Here is a 20,746-nt window from a genome sequence, read left to right on the forward strand (position 1 = left end):
CACTATATATATATATATCTCTATGCTAAAATAATAAATTATAAATAACATTTGTATAATAATAAATTACAATCAACTGCTTCTCACGACACGAGACCAGTCACATGACACTATTCAGTGTACACTACAACCAGGCCATCTTCAGTGTCCCACGACACCCTTTTCATCTCAGTGTTCCACTACGGTCCTGTGCATATCTCAGTGTTCCACTCCATCATACGTTCCTAAGTGTCACACTACGGTCCTGGCCCAGTTCAGTGTAACACTCCAACCTTTTCTTCATGTAATGTCCCACCAAACAGCATCTGATGATTCCGGCCCACAGTTGATCAGCGTAGACGGTGAGTCCACAGACATCACCGGTAGTCCAGTAAATCCTCTCCAAAGGCGGTTGACACACCGCTAGCCGAACACCATGCTGCAAGCTCACTGAATGCGGCCGTCAAGTAACTGAGGCCAACAGACTCAGTGAGCTGCGGTGAGCGGTTCTTCTAACGCCAGTAGATAGGTACGATTAGGTGGTCAGGTACCTACTGCGTACATGTGTACCCTGAGGAGTTCAGGTACTTAATGTTGCTGAAGCTAGTAGACGTGTACCCTTAGGTGTTCAGGTACCTACTGCTTACATGCGTATCCTGAGGCGCTCAGGTACATACTGTTGCTAAAGCCAGTAGACTGTACCCTTAGGTGGTCAGGTACCTACTGCTTAGATGCGCACCGTGAGGCACTCAGGAACTTACTGCTCTAAGGCCGGCTCAGCAGTCCCCACATTGGGTTTGATGACGTACCCAGTGGTACTGCCGGCCGGCAGGTTAACTATTTAACCGCTAGTTTGGCAGGGGGCCGCAACATCCCTCAACAAAATTAATTTACATATACTACAATGTCTGCAGTGATGCTTCCACTGGCACTTTACATCTCGGTGTTAACACCAAACTGTTAGGGGGTAAAGTATTCTTGTCTAGTGGTACAAATGTTACTGTGCAGCCTTAATGACCCCTAGTGTAACTGATAGGCTTTAAACTCCTTTAACCCATAAACGGTCCAAGCAGATCTATGTTCACATGTGTAGTGCTACAAAAGTAGATCTAAGTTTTTTTACATTTTCAAATATAACAAAAAAAAAAAAAGTATTTCAAAGTTTTTTTACACATTTTCAAATGTAAAAAAACAAAAAGATCTACTTTTTTTACATTCAAATGTTCAAAAAAATGTATATATATACGTTTGGACCGTTTACAGGTTAACCCATAACAGCAGATGGCAGTGACTGGAAATCTTAGAATAATAATGTGGTGTTGGAGAGCAATGTTTGGTGTGAATAATATGCAGAGAATTCAGTGTGTGGAGATCAGAAGATAGTACTGGGTTACCAAAAGTATAATTAAGAGAGCTGAGAGGAGACGTTGAGGCAAGTTGGGCACTGGGAGAGGACTGAACTGAATAGGATAATTAAGAGGGTATATAAATTCATTTATAGGTAGTAGGTTGGTAGACAGCAACCACCCAGGGAAGCACTACCGTCCTGCCAGATGACTGTGAAACAAAAACCTGTAACTGTTTTGCATGATGGTAGGATTGCTGGTTTCTTTTTCTGTCTCATAAACACGCTAGATAACAGGGATATCTTGCTACTCCTACTTACACTTTGGTCACACTTCACAGACACGCACATGCATATATATATATACATACATCTAGGTTTTTCTCCTTTTTCTAAATAGCTCTTGTTCTTTTTTATTTCTTCTATTGTCCATGGGGAAGTGGAAAAGAATCTTTCCTCCGTAAGCCATGCGTGTCGTATGAGGCGACTAAAATGCCGGGAGCAATGGGCTAGTAACCCCTTCTCCTGTATACATTTACTAAAAAAGAGAAGAAGAAAAACTTTATAAAACTGGGATGCTTAAATGTGCGTGGATGTAGTGCGGATGACAAGAAACAGATGATTGCTGATGTTATGAATGAAAAGAAGTTGGATGTCCTGGCTCTAAGCGAAACAAAGCTGAAGGGGGTAGGAGAGTTTCAGTGGGGGGAAATAAATGGGATTAAATCTGGAGTATCTGAGAGAGTTAGAGCAAAGGAAGGGGTAGCAGTAATGTTAAATGATCAGTTATGGAAGGAGAAAAGAGAATATGAATGTGTAAATTCAAGAATTATGTGGATTAAAGTAAAGGTTGGATGCGAGAAGTGGGTCATAATAAGTGTGTATGCACCTGGAGAAGAGAGGAATGCAGAGGAGAGAGATTTTGGGAGATGTTAAGTGAATGTATAGGAGCCTTTGAACCAAGTGAGAGAGTAATTGTGGTAGGGGACCTGAATGCTAAAGTAGGAGAAACTTTTAGAGAGGGTGTGGTAGGTAAGTTTGGGGTGCCAGGTGTAAATGATAATGGGAGCCCTTTGATTGAACTTTGTATAGAAAGGGGTTTAGTCATAGGTAATACATATTTTAAGAAAAAGAGGATAAATAAGTATACAAGATATGATGTAGGGCGAAATGACAGTAGTTTGTTGGATTATGTATTGGTAGATAAAAGACTGTTGAGTAGACTTCAGGATGTACATGTTTATAGAGGGGCCACAGATATATCAGATCACTTTCTAGTTGTAGCTACACTGAGAGTAAAAGGTAGATGGGATACAAGGAGAACAGAAGCATCAGGGAAGAGAGAGGTGAAGGTTTATAAACTAAAAGAGGAGGCAGTTAGGGTAAGATATAAACAGCTATTGGAGGATAGATGGGCTAATGAGAGCATAGGCAATGGGGTCGAAGAGGTATGGGGTAGGATTAAAAATGTAGTGCTAGAGTGTTCAGCAGAAGTTTGTGGTTACAGGAAAGTGGGTGCAGGAGGGAAGAGGAGCGATTGGTGGAATTATGATGTAAAGAGAGTAGTAAGGGAGAAAAAGTTAGCATATGAGAAGTTTTTACAAAGTAGAAGTGATGCAAGGAGGGAAGAGTATATGGAGAAAAAGAGAGAGGTTAAGAGAGTGGTGAAGCAATGTAAAAAGAGAGCAAATGAGAGAGTGGGTGAGATGTTATCAACAAATTCTGTTGAAAATAAGAAAAAGTTTTGGAGTGAGATTAACAAGTTAAGGAAGCCTAGAGAAAAAATGGATTTGTCAGTTAAAAATAGGAGAGGAGAGTTATTAAAAAGAGAGTTAGAGGTATTGGGAAGATGGAGGGAATATTTTGAGGAATTGCTAAATGTTGATGAAGATAGGGAAGCTGTGATTTCGTGTATAGGGCAAGGAGGAATAACATCTTGTAGGAGTGAGGAAGAGCCAGTTGTGAGTGTGGGGGAAGTTCGTGAGGCAGTAGGTAAAATGAAAGGGGGTAAGGCAGCCGGGATTGATGGGATAAAGATAGAAATGTTAAAAGCAGGTGGGGATATAGTTTTGGAGTGGTTGGTGCAATTATTTAATAAATGTATGGAAGAGGGTAAGGTACCTAGGGATTGGCAGAGAGCATGCATAGTTCCTTTGTATAAAGGCAAAGGGGATAAAAGAGAGTGCAAAAATTATAGGGGGATAAGTCTGTTGAGTGTACCTGGTAAAGTGTATGGTAGAGTTATAATTGAAAGAATTAAGAGTAAGATGGAGAATAGGATAGCAGATGAACAAGGAGGCTTTAGGAAAGGTAGGGGGTGTGTGGACCAGGTGTTTACAGTGAAACATATAAGTGAACAGTATTTAGATAAGGCTAAAGAGGTCTTTGTGGCATTTATGGATTTGGAAAAGGCGTATGACAGGGTGGATAGGGGGGCAATGTGGCAGATGTTGCAAGTGTATGGTGTAGGAGGTAGGTTACTGAAAGCAGTGAAGAGTTTTTACGAGGATAGTGAGGCTCAAGTTAGAGTATGTAGGAAAGAGGGAAATTTTTTCCCAGTAAAAGTAGGCCTTAGACAAGGATGTGTGATGTCACCGTGGTTGTTTAATATATTTATAGATGGGGTTGTAAGAGAAGTAAATGCGAGGGTCTTGGCAAGAGGCGTGGAGTTAAAAGATAAAGAATCACACACAAAGTGGGAGTTGTCACAGCTGCTCTTTGCTGATGACACTGTGCTCTTGGGAGATTCTGAAGAGAAGTTGCAGAGATTGGTGGATGAATTTGGTAGGGTGTGCAAAAGAAGAAAATTAAAGGTGAATACAGGAAAGAGTAAGGTTATGAGGATAACAAAAAGATTAGGTGATGAAAGATTGAATATCAGATTGGAGGGAGAGAGTATGGAGGAGGTGAACGTATTCAGATATTTGGGAGTGGACGTGTCAGCGGATGGGTCTATGAAAGATGAGGTGAATCATAGAATTGATGAGGGAAAAAGAGTGAGTGGTGCACTTAGGAGTCTGTGGAGACAAAGAACTTTGTCCTTGGAGGCAAAGAGGGGAATGTATGAGAGTATAGTTTTACCAACGCTCTTATATGGGTGTGAAGCGTGGGTGATGAATGTTGCAGCGAGGAGAAGGCTGGAGGCAGTGGAGATGTCATGTCTGAGGGCAATGTGTGGTGTGAATATAGTGCAGAGAATTCGTAGTTTGGAAGTTAGGAGGAGGTGCGGGATTACCAAAACTGTTGTCCAGAGGGCTGAGGAAGGGTTGTTGAGGTGGTTCGGACATGTAGAGAGAATGGAGCGAAACAGAATGACTTCAAGAGTGTATCAGTCTGTAGTGGAAGGAAGGCGGGGTAGGGGTCGGCCTAGGGAAGGTTGGAGGGAGGGGGTAAAGGAGGTTTTGTGTAAACCATACCCCCGGCCGGGATTGAACCCGCGGTCATAGAGTCTCAAAACTCCAGCCCCTCGCGTTAGCCACTAGACCAGCTAGCCACAATAAGATTCATCCAACTAGTTGGATGAATCTTATTGTGGCTAGCTGGTCTAGTGGCTAACGCGACGGGCTGGAGTTTTGAGACTCTATGACCGCGGGTTCAATCCCGGCCGGGGGTATGGTTTATTTGCAATCGTGTCATTACGATTTCTTGAGTCGAGGTTTTGTGTGCGAGGGGCTTGGACTTCCAGCAGGCATGCATGAGCGTGTTTGATAGGAGTGAATGGAGACAAATGGTTTTTAATACTTGACGTGCTGTTGGAGTGTGAGCAAAGTAACATTTATGAAGGGATTCAGGGAAACCGGCAGGCCGGACTTGAGTCCTGGAGATGGGAAGTACAGTGCCTGCACTCTGAAGGAGGGGTGTTAATGTTGCAGTTTAAAAACTGTAGTGTAAAGCACCCTTCTGGCAAGACAGTGATGGAGTGAATGATGGTGAAAGTTTTTCTTTTTCGGGCCACCCTGCCTTGGTGGGAATCGGCCAGTGTGATAATAAAAAAAAAATATATAAATATAGGGTGGAAGGAATGGTAGGGGTCCTACCAGGAATGTTCAGAGGGGGGTGGTAAAGGTTGTTTTGAGTACTAGGGGCTTGGACATTCAACAGGCTTCTGAGTTTGATAGGATTGAGTGGAGGGAAGAGTTTTTTTATGATTTGATATGAAGGGTGAGCAAGCTAACAATTATGTTCTGGAGGTGGACAGTACCATGCGAGCACTCTAAAGGGAAAGGGGCTGGGGATGTTGCAGTTTGGGGAGTTAAACATATAACCAACACATAGAAGAGAGGAGCTTACAATGATGTTTTGGTCCGACTTGGACCATTTACAGTCACACTTCTTCTCCCTCTTCCCCTTTCCTCTTTCCTTTCTCTCCTTTGGGTAGTCTTTCTTCTGTCTTAGGAATTTGTTCCTTCTTTATTTATTTATTTATTTTCCCCCCTTTGTGTTCTTGCTCTTACCCTCTATGGGAACCTAGCTCCCTTGCAGTGCTCCTATTTCTTAGTACAGTAGACCCCCGCCTAACAAACGCATCGCATAACGTTAATTTCGCCATGCGAAGCATTTGAAAGCAAAAATTCTGCCTCGCCTCACGATAAAAAACTCTCCCAATGTGATTCCTCACAAACCTGTCCATCCAGCCTGAGCACCTCAGCTGTCCTGCCATCATTGTTTACAAGCCAGGGTGGCCAGTTGCATGCATACAATTAGAACATAAGAACATAAGAAAGGAGGAACGCTGCAGGAGGCCTGCTGGCCCATACTAGGCAGGTCCTTTACAATTCATCCCACTAACAAAACATTTGCCCAACCCAATTTTCAATGCCACCCAAGAAATAAGCTCTGATGTGAAAGTCCCACTCAAATCCAACCCCTCCCACTCATGTACTTATCCAACCTAAATTTGAAACTACCCAAAGTCCCAGCCTCAATAACCCAACTAGGTAGACTGTTCCACTCATCAACTACCCTATTTCCAAACCAATACTTTCCTATGTCCTTTCTAAATCTAAACTTATCTAATTTAAATCCATTACTGCGGGTTCTCTCTTGGAGAGACATCCTCAAGACCTTATTAATATCCCCTTTATTAATACCTATCTTCCACTTATACACTTCGATCAGGTCTCCCCTCATTCTTCGTCTAACAAGTGAATGTAACTTAAGAGTCTTCAATCTTTCTTCATAAGGAAGATTTCTAATGCTATGTATTAATTTAGTCATCCTACGCTGAATGTTTTCTAACGAATTTATGTCCATTTTGTAATACGGAGACCAGAACTGAGCTGCATAATCTAGGTGAGGCCTTACTAATGATGTATAAAGCTGCAGTATGACCTCTGGACTTCTGTTGCTTACACTTCTTGATATAAATCCCAGTAATCTATTTGCCTTATTACGTATGCTTAGGCATTGCTGTCTTGGTTTAAGGTTGCTGCTCACCGTAACCCCCAAGTCCTTTTCGCAATCTGTATGGCTAAGTTCTACATCATTTAACTTATAAGTACTAGGGTTATGGGCACTCCCAAGCTTCAGAACCTTGCATTTATCTACACTGAACTGCATCTGCCACTTTTCTGACCAAGAATAGAGTTTGTTTAAATCCTCCTGAAGTTCCATAACATCTACGTTTGAATCAATTATCCTACCTATCTTTGTGTCATCGGCGAATTTGCTCATATCACTAGTAATTCCCTCATCAAGATCATTGATATATATTATAAACAACAACGGGCCCAAGACTGATCCCTGTGGAACGCCACTTGTTACAGATCCCCACTCGGACTTAACCCCATTTATGGACACACTCTGCTTCCTGTCAGTGAGCCATGACTCGATCCACGAGAGCACTTTTCCCCCAATGCCATGAATTAATACATTTTATATTATATTCCATTGTTTATAGTGCCTGTAACTGCTAAATAAGCCACCATGGGCCCAAAGAAAGCTTCTAGTGCTAATCCTGTGGTTAAAAGGCTCAGAAATACTATCGAAATACGTACTATCGTACCACGGTCAGCTGCTGCTGCACCACCGTCAGCTGTTGCTGCACCAAAGTCAGCTGTTGCTGCACCAAGGTCAACTGTGGCTGCACCACTGTCAGCTGCTGCTGCACCACGGTCAGCTGCTGCTGCACCACGGTCAGCTGCTGCTGCACCACGGTCAGCTGCTGCTGCACCACGGTCAGCTGCTGCTGCACCACGGTCAGCTGCTGCTGCACCACGGTCAGCTGCTGCTGCACCACGGTCAGCTGCTGCTGCACCACGGTCAGCTGCTGCTGCACCACGGTCAGCTGCTGCTGCACCACGGTCTGCTGCTGCTGAATCATGGCCAGCTGCTGCTGCACCAAAGTCAGCTGCTGCTGCTGACTTGTAACTTGTAACTGATAAGCCACCATGGGCCCAAGGAAAGCTTCTAGTGCCAACCCTGTGGTAAAAGGGTGAGAAATACTATCAAAATACGTACTATCGTACCATGGTCAGCTGCTGCTGCACCACCGTCAGCTGCTGCTGCACCACCGTCAGCTGTTGCTGCACCAAGGTCAGCTGTTGTTGCACCAAGGTCAGCTGTTGTTGCACCAAGGTCAGCTGTTGTTGCACCAAGGTCAGCTGTGGCTGCACCAAGGTCAGCTGTTGCTGCACCAAGGTCAGCTGTGGCTGCACCAAGGTCAGCTGTTGCTGCACCAAGGTCAGCTGTGGCTGCACCAAGGTCAGCTGTGGCTGCACCAAGGTCAGCTGTGGCTGCACCAAGGTCAGCTGTGGCTGCACCAAGGTCAGCTGTTGCTGCACCAAGGTCAGCTGTTGCTGCACCAAGGTCAGCTGTTACTGAACCACGGTCAGCTGTTGCTGAACCACGGTCTGCTGCTGCTGAACCACGGCCAGCTGTTGCTGCTGAACCACGGCCAGCTGTTGCTGCTGAACCACGGCCAGCTGTTGCTGCTGAACCACGGCCAGCTGTTGCTGCTGAACCACGGCCAGCTGTTGCTGCTGAACCACGGCCACCTGTTGCTGCTGAACCACGGCAAGATGTGGAGAGCGTGTTGTTGGTGTGGCTTAACGGGAAACAATTACCGAGAAACGACCCCAGATGGTTAGCCACCCAGGATAACCCAAGAAAGCCAGCGCATCATCGAGGACTGTCTAACTTATTTTCATTGAGGTCCTTAATCTTGTCCCCCAGGATGCGACCCACAACAGTCGACTAACATCCAGGTGAACAGGAAAAAATGCCTGGAACTAGTGCTCATATTGGTGAATTTAAGGCCAGCAAAGGTTGGCTTGAGATTTAAGAATTGTAGTGGCATACACAGTGTGATAAGACATGGCAAAGCTGAAAAATTCCAACCCCAACAAGTGTTCAACTGTGATGAAACAGGCCTGTTCTGGAAGAAAATGCCAAACAGGACCTACATTATTCAAGAGGAAAAGGCACTCCCAGGACACAAGCCTGTGAAAGACAGGCTAACTCTCATGTTTTGTTATAATGCTTGATTATAGTGCTTGTAACTGATAAATAAGCCACCATGGGCCCAAAGAAAGCTTCTAGTGCCAACCCTGTGGTAAAAGGGTGAGAAATACTATCGAAATACGTACTATCGTACCACGGTTAGCTGCTGCTGTGCCAGCGTCAGCTGTTGCTGCGCCAGCGTCAGCTGTGGCTGCGCCAGCATCAGCTGTGGCTGCGCCAGCGTCAGCTGTTGCTGCACCAGCGTCAGCTGTTGCTGCACCAGCGTCAGCTGCTGCTGCACCAGCGTCAGCTGTTGCTGCACCAAGGTCAGCTGTTGCTGCACCAGCGTCAGCTGTTGCTGCACCAAGGTCAGCTGTTGCTGCACCAAGGTCAGCTGTTGCTGCACCAAGGTCAGCTGTTGCTGCACCAAGGTCAGCTGTTGCTGCACCAAGGTCAGCTGTTGCTGCACCAAGGTCAGCTGTTGCTGCACCAAGGTCAGCTGTTGCTGCACCAAGGTCAGCTGTTGCTGCACCAAGGTCAGCTGTTGCTGCACCAAGGTCAGCTGTTGCTGCACCAAGGTCAGCTGTTGCTGCACCAAGGTCAGCTGTGGCTGCACCAAGGTCAGCTGTGGCTGCACCAAGGTCAGCTGTGGCTGCACCAAGGTCAGCTGTGGCTGCACCAAGGTCAGCTGTGGCTGCACCAAGGTCAGCTGTGGCTGCACCAAGGTCAGCTGTGGCTGCACCAAGGTCAGCTGTGGCTGCACCACGGTCAGCTGTGGCTGCACCAGGGTCAGCTGTGGCTGCGCCAGCGTCAGCTGTGGCTGCGCCAGCGTCAGCTGTGGCTGCGCCAGCGTCAGCTGTGGCTGCGCCAGCGTCAGCTGTGGCTGCGCCAGCGTCAGCTGTGGCTGCGCCAGCGTCAGCTGTGGCTGCGCCAGGGTCAGCTGTGGCTGCGCCAGGGTCAGCTGTGGCTGCGCCAGGGTCAGCTGTGGCTGCGCCAGGGTCAGCTGTGGCTGCGCCAAGATCAGCTGTGGCTGCGCCACGGTCAGCTGTGGCTGCGCCAAGGTCAGCTGTGGCTGCACCAAGGTCAGCTGTGGCTGCACCAAGGTCAGCTGTGGCTGCACCAAGGTCAGCTGTGGCTGCACCAAGGTCAGCTGTGGCTGCACCAAGGTCAGCTGCGGCTGCACCACGGTCAGCTGCGGCTGCACCACGGTCAGCTGCTGCTGCACCACGGTCAGCTGCTGCTGCACCACGGTCAGCTGTACTACTCAAAGATGTGGACAGCGTGTTGGTGTGGCTTAACGGGAAACAATTACCGAGAAACAATTAACCCCAGATGGTTAGCCACCCAGGATAACCCAAGAAAGCCAGCGCATTATCGAGGACTGTGTAATTTATTTCCATTGGGGTCTTTAATCTTGTCCCCCAGGATGCAACCCACAACAGTCGACTAACATGCAGGTGAACAGGAAAAAATGCATGGAACTAGTGCTCATATTGGTGAATTTAAGGCCAGCATAGGTTGGTTTGAGAGATTTAAGAATTGTAGTGGCATACACAGTGCGATAAGACATGGCGAAGCTGAAAAATTCCAACCCCAACAAGTGTTCAACTGTGAAGAAACAGGCCTGTTCTGGAAGAAAATGCCAAACAGGACCTACATTACTCACGAGGAAAAGGTACTCCCAGGACACAAGCCAGTCCAACCCAAACCATACCCCGGCCGGGATTGAACCCGCGGTCAGAGAGTCTCAAAACTCAAGCGGGTTCAATCCCAGCCGGGGTATGGTTTGTTTGCAATCGTGTCATTACGATTTCGTGAGTCACAAGCCTGTGAAAGACAGGCTAACTCTCATGTTTTGTTGTAATGCTAGTGGGGATTGCAAAGTGAAGCCTTCACTCGTGTATCACTCTGAAAATCCCAGTGTGTTCAAGAAAAACAGTGTCTCATCACTCATCAATACTCTTCAATAAAGGTAAGTGTCATTTTAACATTTATTTATATAGTCATTGTGCATGTTTCATTGTTTTCTTTGTAGGGAAATGTATATTTCATGAAAAAAAAAAATTAATACTTTTGGCTGTCTGGAACGGATTAATTGGATTTCCAGTATTTCTTATGGGGAAAATTAATTGGGCTAACAATAATTTCGGCTAACGATGAGCTCTCAGGAATGAATTAATATCGTTAGGTGAGGGTCCACTGTATTTGACTGGCTCCTCCTCCTCCATACTACCTCCCCTACTACTAGTGTCTACCTCCACTACTACCACTACCACCACCTGCCTATACATACTCTCTCCTTCTCTCCTTTTCGTTAGTGTGACTTTGTAAATGGTCAAAGTCGGACCGAAACATCGTCATGAGCTCCTCTCTTCTATGTGTGGGTTATCTGTGTATCGTTCCAGTCATGGTATTGTGGTTTTTTTTTTTTATTTAGTTAGGAGAGTCATCTGAATTGTGAAGCCAGCACATGTTTAGAAATACAGCAAATGAATAAATGGTGTACATGTTTCCTCTTTTTTTGGGACACCCTACCTCAGTGCGAAACAGCTGGTAAGTTACTGTGTGTTTGGTAAAATTCGGTAAGGAAAGCTGGCTTTTATTTTCACTGATTTTGACATATTGATAGGCTCAGTTAATGCTTCCTCTCACATTTTTAAATTAATATATTTTCTTTGCTTTGGCTTAATCAAATGCATTTATCTCTGGTATTGATTTGTTTGGTAAAAGTGTGGAAAGGTCCTATATATTTAGTACACTATGATACGGAAATGTGACCTACATTGTTTATATATACTGAGTGTGTGTCAGCTCATAAGCCTTGCTACATCCACCCTGCCCAGTAGACCCATGTTAACCTTCCTCTAATGATATGATACTTAGAGAAATTACATATGGCCAAATTTTAAGTAAAAATGTGTTTGAGCATTTGTTTATTTTGTGTGCATCTGTAACATGTTCTGCATTGTTTTGGTTTTGAGATATTATGTCTATAGCCTCTCTAACCATTAACCATTTCAGGGTCCAGAGGGCAAATTTCAAAGGGTGCATCATTGTCCAAGAATTTAAAAAAAAAAAAAATTATTTTTTCTTATGAAATGGTAGAGAATCTTTTTCTGAAAGTAATAAAACAAAAAGTACGAAAGTTAATGGAAAATTGACGAAATTATGCTCTCGTGAATTTTGATGTGTCAGCAATATTTACGAATCAGCGATTTAGACGACTTTGACTCCCATTTTAGACCAATTACATTATTCCAGTCGACCAAATTATTAGCTATTTCACTAGTATTACTTCTATTCTATCGATTGAGCACAAGAAATCGCCAAGTCAACTATTTCAACTACAAAATAGTGATTGGAAATTGGTAATTTGGCCAATTTAACACAAAGTTCAAAATATTCCAATTTCAAAATAAGGTCCAGAATAAACAATGCAGGCATTCCTGGCACTAAACTAACATTTCCTCTGCTCATTAGTTATGTTTTCAGGCTTTACAAATGAATTCCATTTTGATTTTTTATTCACATAATGAATTTTTATTCAAACCAAAAAATAGAAGATTTACTGTTATGCAATATTGTAATAACTGTATAAATATCATCATCACGTTTGTGAATTTATATGACTCAACAGCTCGTGTGTATTAGACGTGTGAGGCCATTTGTTTACTCTTGAACATCGACAAAAATTTAACATTTCCGCTACTTTGAGCTCAGTTTCAAGCCATTTCCAGTACTAAAACCAATCAAAATCATCTCCATTTCTGCAATATGTCTTCCATTCTATCAAATGAGACCAAGAAATCGCAAATACAACTATAAAAAACTTATGAAAAAACACTGCAAACTCAGTTTTAATCAAAAATCACGGTTTCAGTTTTTTCTCTCATTATACACTGTGTGCTGCAGGATTTGTTTTATGTGGTGCACACATACCACATAGATGTATTCTCTCGTATCTAGGCCCAAATTTACCACTCACAGCTTATCAGAGTGAGCTAAGCTCATGGTGTAGATCTATGGTTTGGACCCTGAAGGTAAAGCCGTAGATCTATGGGACAGACCCTGAAAGGGGTAATCAGTCTCCTTCCGGAGTAGGAGAGAGAGAGTTTGTCACGTGATGGAGGGCTTAAAAATAGTAACTTTGTGGTGTTTTCATGGATGGTTTTTTATGGTTTTATATAAAGATAAAGATAAAGGTTTATTTCTTTGTAAAGGTTACAATTACAATTTTGATTTGCTAAGTACTATCATGCCGGGGAATTTCGGGTAGACAAACCCTAATATGTAGTAACTACAGGTCAGCCATCACTAATCCGGCAATCAATTATCTGGTTCCATCAGTAATCCGGCACTAATTTCAGCTAGCATAATTTCAAATTTCATCCTTATACTGACTCAGAATTGTGCAGATGGTTGTAAATCCACAGCAGCAGACAAGTGGAGGAGAAAGCAGTGATGAAAATGAGGAAGATGTAGCAGAAAGTCTATTGATAAGTTAATTAACCTAACCACTCTGTAACCCGGCAAACTCACTAATCTGGCACACTACAGGTCCCAATGATGCCGGATTAGTGATGGCTGACCTGTACTTAACCCTTAACCCTTTCAGGGTCGAGAGGCCCTTTCCTAAACTTGTTCTCTGGGTCGAAAATTTTCTGAAAAAAAAAAAAAAAAAAAAAAAAAAAAAAAAAAAAAAAAAATTAGTTTTTCTTATGAAATGATAGAGAATCTTTTTCCAATCATAATGACACCAAAAGTATGAAAGTTGATGGAAAACTTATGGAATTATGCTCTCACAAATTTAGTGGCCTCAAAGATGTTTACACATCGGCGATTTCACCCACTTTGAGCCCTATTTTCAGCCAATTCCATGTACCAGTCAACAAAAATAGTAACTATTTTGCTAGAACTCCACTTTTTCTATCGAATGAGTACAAGAAACCACCCATTTACCGATTTCAACTATCCAATAAAGTACTAGTCAGAAATTGTAATATTGGTTTTATCTTGTCCTTGACTGCAACCAAATTCTGTAAATTCAACATTGTAATCTTTATAGAGAATAAACTTTGAATTTGAATTTACCAGGACAGCACCTCCAGCCTCACAGTAACTTTCTACCAGGACAGCACCTCCAGTCATACAGTTACTGTTGGCCAGGACAGAATCCGCACCAAGGGCGATAGCACCATCCAGCCCAGACTTTAGATAGCAAATGGAGACAAATGGTTTTTAGGACTTGATGTGCTGGTGGAGTGTAAGCAAGGTAACATTTATGAAGGGATTCAGGGAAACAGGCAGGCCGGACTTGAGTCCTGGAGATGGGAAATACAGTGGACCCTCAACCAGCAATATTAATCCATTCCTGAGAGCTCGTTAATCGAAATAATCGTTAGTCAAGTTAATTTTCCCCATAAGAAATAATGGATATCAAATTAATCCGTGCAAGACACCCCAAAGTATTGAAAAAAAAAATTTTTACCACATGAAATATTAATTTTAATACACGCAAACTGAAGAAGACATGCACAGTTACATGACACTTATCTTTATTGAAGATCTGGTGATGATTGATGGGATGGGAGGAGGGGAGACCGTTGATCTTGTTAGTGTTTAGAAGGGGAATCCCCTTCCATTAGCACTTGAGGTAGCAAGTCTTTTTCTGGGGTTACTTCCCTTCTTCTTTTAATGCAACTAGGACCAGCTCCAGTCACTGGACTTCTGTCGCACAACATATCTGTCCATAGAGGCCTGTACCTCTCGTTCCTTTATCCTAAAGTGTTTCACAACATTGTCAGTGTAATAGTCACCAGCACGGCTTGCAATAGCTGTGTGAGGGTGATTTTAATCAAAAAAGGTTTGCACTTTCAGCTACATTGCACAGATTTCCTTAATCTTTGTAGTAGGCAACTTCTTCAATTTCTCTCTCCCCTCCTCCGAAGCAGTTTCCTCAGGTGTGGCCTCTTATTGTTGAAGATGCTCTAGCAGCTCAACAGTGGTTAGTTCGTCAATGTCCTCCTCCACCAACTCTTCCACATCCTCCCCACTAACCTCACCAATATGAGCACTAGTTCCAGGCATTTTTTCCTGTTCACCTGGGTGTTAGTCAACTGTTGTGGGTCGCATCCTGGGGGACAAGATTAAGGACCCCCAATGGAAATAAGTTAGACAGCCCTCGATGATGCACTGACTTTCTTGGGTTATCCTGGGTGGCTAACCCTCTGGGGTTAATCGTTTCTCGGTAATTGTTTCACGTTAAGCCACACCAACAACACTCTCTCCACATCTTCGAGTAATACAGCTGATGGTGGTGCAGCAACAACAACAGCTGACTGTGGTGCAGCACCAGCTACACCTTTGGCAAGAACAGCTTCTTTGATTGCCGTTTTCTTACCCACAATAGTAGCGATGGTTGATTGGGGTTTATTATACAACCTGACCAGCTCAGAGACACTCGCTCCACTTTCATACTTAGCAATGATCTCTTTCTTCATCTCCATAGTAATTCTCACCTTTTTTGCTGTACGGTTGGCACAAGAAGCTTTCTTGGGGCCCATGGTGACTTACTTTGCAGGTGCAATCACTACAAAGGCTGTGATAATATGAAATGTTCCAGTTGTATGTTTGGAAGCGACCGCGGTGGCTGGCTGGCTTGTAAACACTGGCGCCAAGGGACAAGTGAGGCGAGCTCAGGCCAAAGTGGACGCGTATGGTACGGAACGAATAGCGCTGGTCGGGTTTTTAAGCACTAGTTGAGGCAAAATTTTTGCGTTAAAATGTATCGCAAGTCAGATTTATCATTAATCGATGCCATCGCTGCTTGAGGGTCCACTGTAGTATAGTGCCTGCACTCTGAAAGAGGGGTGTTAATGTTGCAGTTTTATAACTGTAGTGTAAGCATGCCTCTGGCATGCTTACACTATAGTTATAAAACAGGCATCATAAGAGGGGGTGGGCCTCCCCGGGTGACACCGTAGAGCCTCTAAAGAAGGTGACACTAATGCACAAAATAGTGCCTCACCAACATAAGAGAAGAATACTTCGTTGATTTTGATGATTTGATAGATTGATTTTGATGATGTGATACATGATTTTGCATAATTGAAGGCAAGGAAATGTAAGATCAGATTTACTGTGATGTTACCTGTACTCAAGGTCAAATGTAAGATCAGATTCGCTGAGATGTTACCTGTACTCAAGGTCATATCAGAACTAGTGTTTCTCTGATATTGCAATTTTTTTTTTTTTTTGTTTTTTTTTTCATTGTTGAAGATGAATAAATGTAGCATCTGTTGGCTGTACTCAAAGTGGTATTTGAGCTTATGTTTCCTCAGTATTACTACGATTACTTCTCAACTTTATTAATGATAAATATTCTCCTGTTCAGTTTTTGGCCTTTAAACGTTCTCATTGCTAAACATTAGTTGCTGGTCATGCAGTAATGACATAACTGGAGTTTACCCCCATCCCCCCACCCTTGAATTTCATGGGGGTGACACCAAAGATGCTGCCCCGGGTGACACCAACTCTAGCGACGCCTCTGGAGTAAATGATGAAAGTTTTTCTTTTTTGGGCCACCCTGCCTTGGTGGGAAATGGCCGACGTGTTAATAAAAAATAATAAATAAAAAATATTACAGAAATAGAGATGATTTTGATTTAGGACTAAAATTGAAACTGAGCTCAGAGCTGCGGAAATGTTCGATTTTTGCCGATGTTTAAGAGTAAACACATCACATGTCATGTCCAATAAACGTTAAGTGGTGGGTTTAATATACGTTCACTAATGCACTGATATTATTTATACAATTATTACAATATTATATAATGGTAAATTTTCTATTTTTGTGTGTAAATAAAAATTATTTGAATAAAAAATCAACATGGAATTTGTGTGTAAAGCCTGTAAACATAACTAACGAATAGAGGAAATGTTATTTTAGTGCCAGGAATGCCTGCATTGTTTATTCTGGACATTATTTTGAAACTGGAACTTTTTAAAATTTGTGTTAAATTGGCCAAATTACGGATTTCTGATCATCTTAGTGGGTAGCTGAAATGGTTGTCGGGGCAATTTCTTGTGCTCTGTTGATAAAATGGAAGACATACTAGCAAACAGCTAAGAATCTGGTCAACTAGAACAATGTAACTGGCCTAAAATAAGGCTCAAGGCAGGCAAAAATCGATGATGCATAAATAATGCTGGCAGCAAAATTCGCAAAAATTTTTTTATAAATTTTTAATTAAATTTTGTACTGTTTGTTTTATTATGTTTAGAAAAAAAAATTATATAATTTCATAAGAAAAAATAAACAATTTAGAAAATTCTTGGACACGTAAGACAAATTCCAGATCGAGGATCTGGACAGTGAAAGGGTTAATGATTTAACCCTTTCAGGGTTTCGGCCATATTAGTACGGCTTACGCGCCAGGGTCCTTGACGTACTAGTACGCATAAATTCTAGCACCTTCAAATCTTGTGAGAGAAAGCTGGTAGGCCTACATATGAAAGAATAGGTCTATGTGGTCGGTGTGCGCAGTTTAAAAAAAATCCTGCAGCACACAGTGCGTAATGAGACAAAAAAAACTTTGACCGTGTTTTTGGATTAAAACAGCGACTTTGCACTGTATTTTCGTATGGTATTTATTGTTGTATTCTAGTTTTCCTGGTCTCATTTGATAGAATGGAAGACATATTACAGAAATTGAGATGATTTTGACTGGTTTTACAATGAAAAGTACCTTGAAATTGAGCCCCAAGTAGCAGAAATGTTCGATTTTTGCAAAAGTTCAAAAGTAAACAAATCATGCTAAGCGTCCAATACACATCAACTGGTGAGTCTAATATTCTTTCACAAGTGCACCGATATTATTTATACCATTTCAACACTAATGCAGTAGTATGCATAACAGTAAATCTTCTAATTTTTTGTGAGAATAAAAATTCAAAATGGAAAGCAAAAGAATGTAAGAGCGGCGTGGGGACATGACTAATGAACAGAGGAAATGTTATTTTAGTGTCAGGAATGTTTTTCTTGTTTATTCTGGACCCTATTTGGAAATTGGCATCTTTTGAAATTTGTGTGAAATTGGCAAAATTTCTAAATTCTGACCACTGTACTGGATAGTTGGAATCGGTAAATGGGTGGTTTCTTGTACTCATTCGATAGAAAAAATGGAGTTCTAGCAAAATAGTTATGATTTTTGTCGACTAGTACACTGGAATTGGCCGAAAATAGGGCTCAAAGTGGGCAAAATCGCCGATGCGTAAACATTGTCGAGACTGCTAACTTCGCGAAAGCATAATTCCGTAAGTTTTCCATCAAATTTTCATACTTTTGGTGTCATTATGATCAGGAAAAGATTCTCTATCTTTTCATAACAAAAAATATTTTTTTTTTTTTTTAAATTTGGGGGACCCTGAGAACAAGTCTCTGAGAGGGCCTGTGGACCCTGAAAGGGTTAATGACTGGAACACTGTAAACCATGAACTATCTTTCCAGGTTATACAGTTGGGTTCCATTTATATGGCAGGTTAGGTTCCAAACTACCGCCGGAAAGCAAACATCACCGGAAAGCAGAACGCCATTTTTTTCCACTTATAAATGTATATAATTTGCAGATAACAAGTTTACATTAACATATATTAAGTAAGCAATAGAACTAGGCATTTAAAAAACAATAAAAAGTAAAATACACACACAGTACACTCATTATTTACCTCAAAATATTTGTAATCTTAATGTAGGGCAAAAGGCGAGTAGTATTTATTGAAAGAAGTCAGGTGTGGTAGGTATGGTAGCCCTCCTGGCCACCCCACCCACACATAATATACTGCAATGTTTAAAGCACCCTAGAGTGATAAAATGCATATACAGTACACTCATTACTTACCTCAAAATATTTGTAGTCTTAATGGTCTTACTGTAGGGTGAGAGGTGAAAAGTATTTATTTGTAGATGGTCAGGTGTGGGAGGTGTGGTAGCCCACCTGGCCACCCCACCCATGCAGAGTACTACGTAAACAAACAGATGAACGTGTCTGGTTATGGTTCATCCACATTCATACAAACACCTAACATTGTGAATAAGTTTTCTCCACAGTGGTACAGTAGAATAAATAAAGAGCAACACTTCCATTCTCATGCAACATGCCATTTTTAGAGTGAATGATGATAGTAGTAGTAGTTGTAGAAGTATATTAGTAGTAGTATTAGTAGTAGTAGTTGTTGTTGTAGTAGGAGGAGGTGGCGGCAATGGCTGGTAGACCGCAACCACTCAGGGAGGTACTACTGTCCTACCAAGAGACTGTAAAGAGGAAGCCTGTATTTTGGTGTCTCTTTTTCTGTCTCATAAACATGGAAGATTTCAGATACATCTTGCTACTTCTACTTACACTTAGGTCACAATGCACATACATGTACAAGCACATACAGTGGACCCCCACATTAGGATATTAATCCGTTCTAGAAAGTTCATCGTATGCTGAAATTATCGTAAGGTGAATTAATTTTCCCCATAAGAAATAATGGAAATCAAATTAATCCGTTCCTGACACCCCAGAGTATGAAAAAAAAAATTTTACCACATGAAATATTAATTTTAATACACACAAACTGACATTTACCTTTATTAAAGATCTGGTGATGGTTGATGGGATGGGAGGAGGGGAGAGTGTGGAAGTTGTTAATGTTTAGAAGGGGAATCCCCTTCCATTAGGACTTTAGGTAGCATGTCCTTTTCCGGGGTTACTTCCCTTCTTCTTCTAATGCCACTAGGACCAGTTTGAGTCACTGGACCTCTGTCGCACAACATATCTGTCCATAGAGGCCTGTACCTCCCGTTCCTTTATGATTTGTCTAAAGTGGTTCACAACATTGTCATTAAAAGGACACAAGTGCAACTAATATGACATTTTATTGTGGCAACGTTTCGCTCTCCAGGAGCTTTGTCAAGCCGTTACAAACAGTACATGGACACAGAAGGTATATATAGGCTCAGAGTGAGGTGCAATACTAGAGGTAGTAGTAGTAGTAGTGTCATAAGTTGTAGTAGTAATACAATATGGTAGAGCAATTAACTCGCACATGAGTAAAAGGATATAAAAGCTATTACTTGGGTAACATAAAAATAGGTTAGACAAATATAGACTGGATAGAGAAGGCCTGTTTCAGTGTTCACTCTCTGTAATGTGCTTTGTGTAGTATTAACCCCTTGACTGTCGCAACCCCCAATCCTGAGGCGTCTCCTGGTGTCGCAAAATTAAAAAAAAAAAAAAAAAAAAATTCTTATGAAATGATAGAGAATCTTTTCCCGATTGTAATGACACCAAAAAAACGAAATTTGATGGAAAGCTGACGGAATTATGCTCTCATGAAGTTAGCGACCTTGGCAATATTTACAAATCGGCGATTTCACCCACTTTGAGCCCTATTTTTGGCTAATTCCTTTGTTCCAGTCGACCAAACTCAGATATTTCTTTAGAACTCCATTTTTTTCTATCGACTGAGTACAAGAAACTGCCCATTTACCAATTTCAGCTACCCAATAACGTGGTCAGAAATTTGCAATTTGGCCAATTTCACGAAAATTAAAAAATATGACAATTTCAAAATAAGGTCCAGAATGGACAATGCAGACATTCCTGGCTCCAAAATAACATTTTCTTTGTTCATCAGTCATGTTTCCAGGCCCCTCTGATATTACTCTTGCTTTCTATTTTGAATTTTTATTCAAACAAAAAATAGAAGATTTACTATTATGAAGACTACTGCAATACTGTAATAATTGTGTAAATAACATCAACCCATTCATGACTGCATATTAGAATGGCTAGTTGGACATTTATTGGACAATGACATCATTTGTTTACTTTTGAACATCGGCAAAAATCAAACATTTCCCCTACTTTGAGCTCCATTTCCAGGTTCTTTTTATAGTAAAATCAATCAAAATTACCTCTATTTCTATATTTTCCA

The 20,746-nt window shown here is 42.0% G+C and overlaps 1 protein-coding gene across 2 annotated transcripts in view; it reads right to left on the minus strand.

The window, feature by feature from the left end:
- Positions 1–20,746, minus strand: part of LOC128693898 (glutamyl aminopeptidase) — a gene marked incomplete at its 5' end in the record, with an annotated part of 230,118 nt that overhangs the window by 143,231 nt on the left and 66,141 nt on the right.

This window comes from Cherax quadricarinatus, unplaced genomic scaffold, assembly GCF_038502225.1.
Source record: "Cherax quadricarinatus isolate ZL_2023a unplaced genomic scaffold, ASM3850222v1 Contig168, whole genome shotgun sequence".
NCBI classification, from domain to species: Eukaryota; Metazoa; Arthropoda; class Malacostraca; order Decapoda; family Parastacidae; genus Cherax; species Cherax quadricarinatus.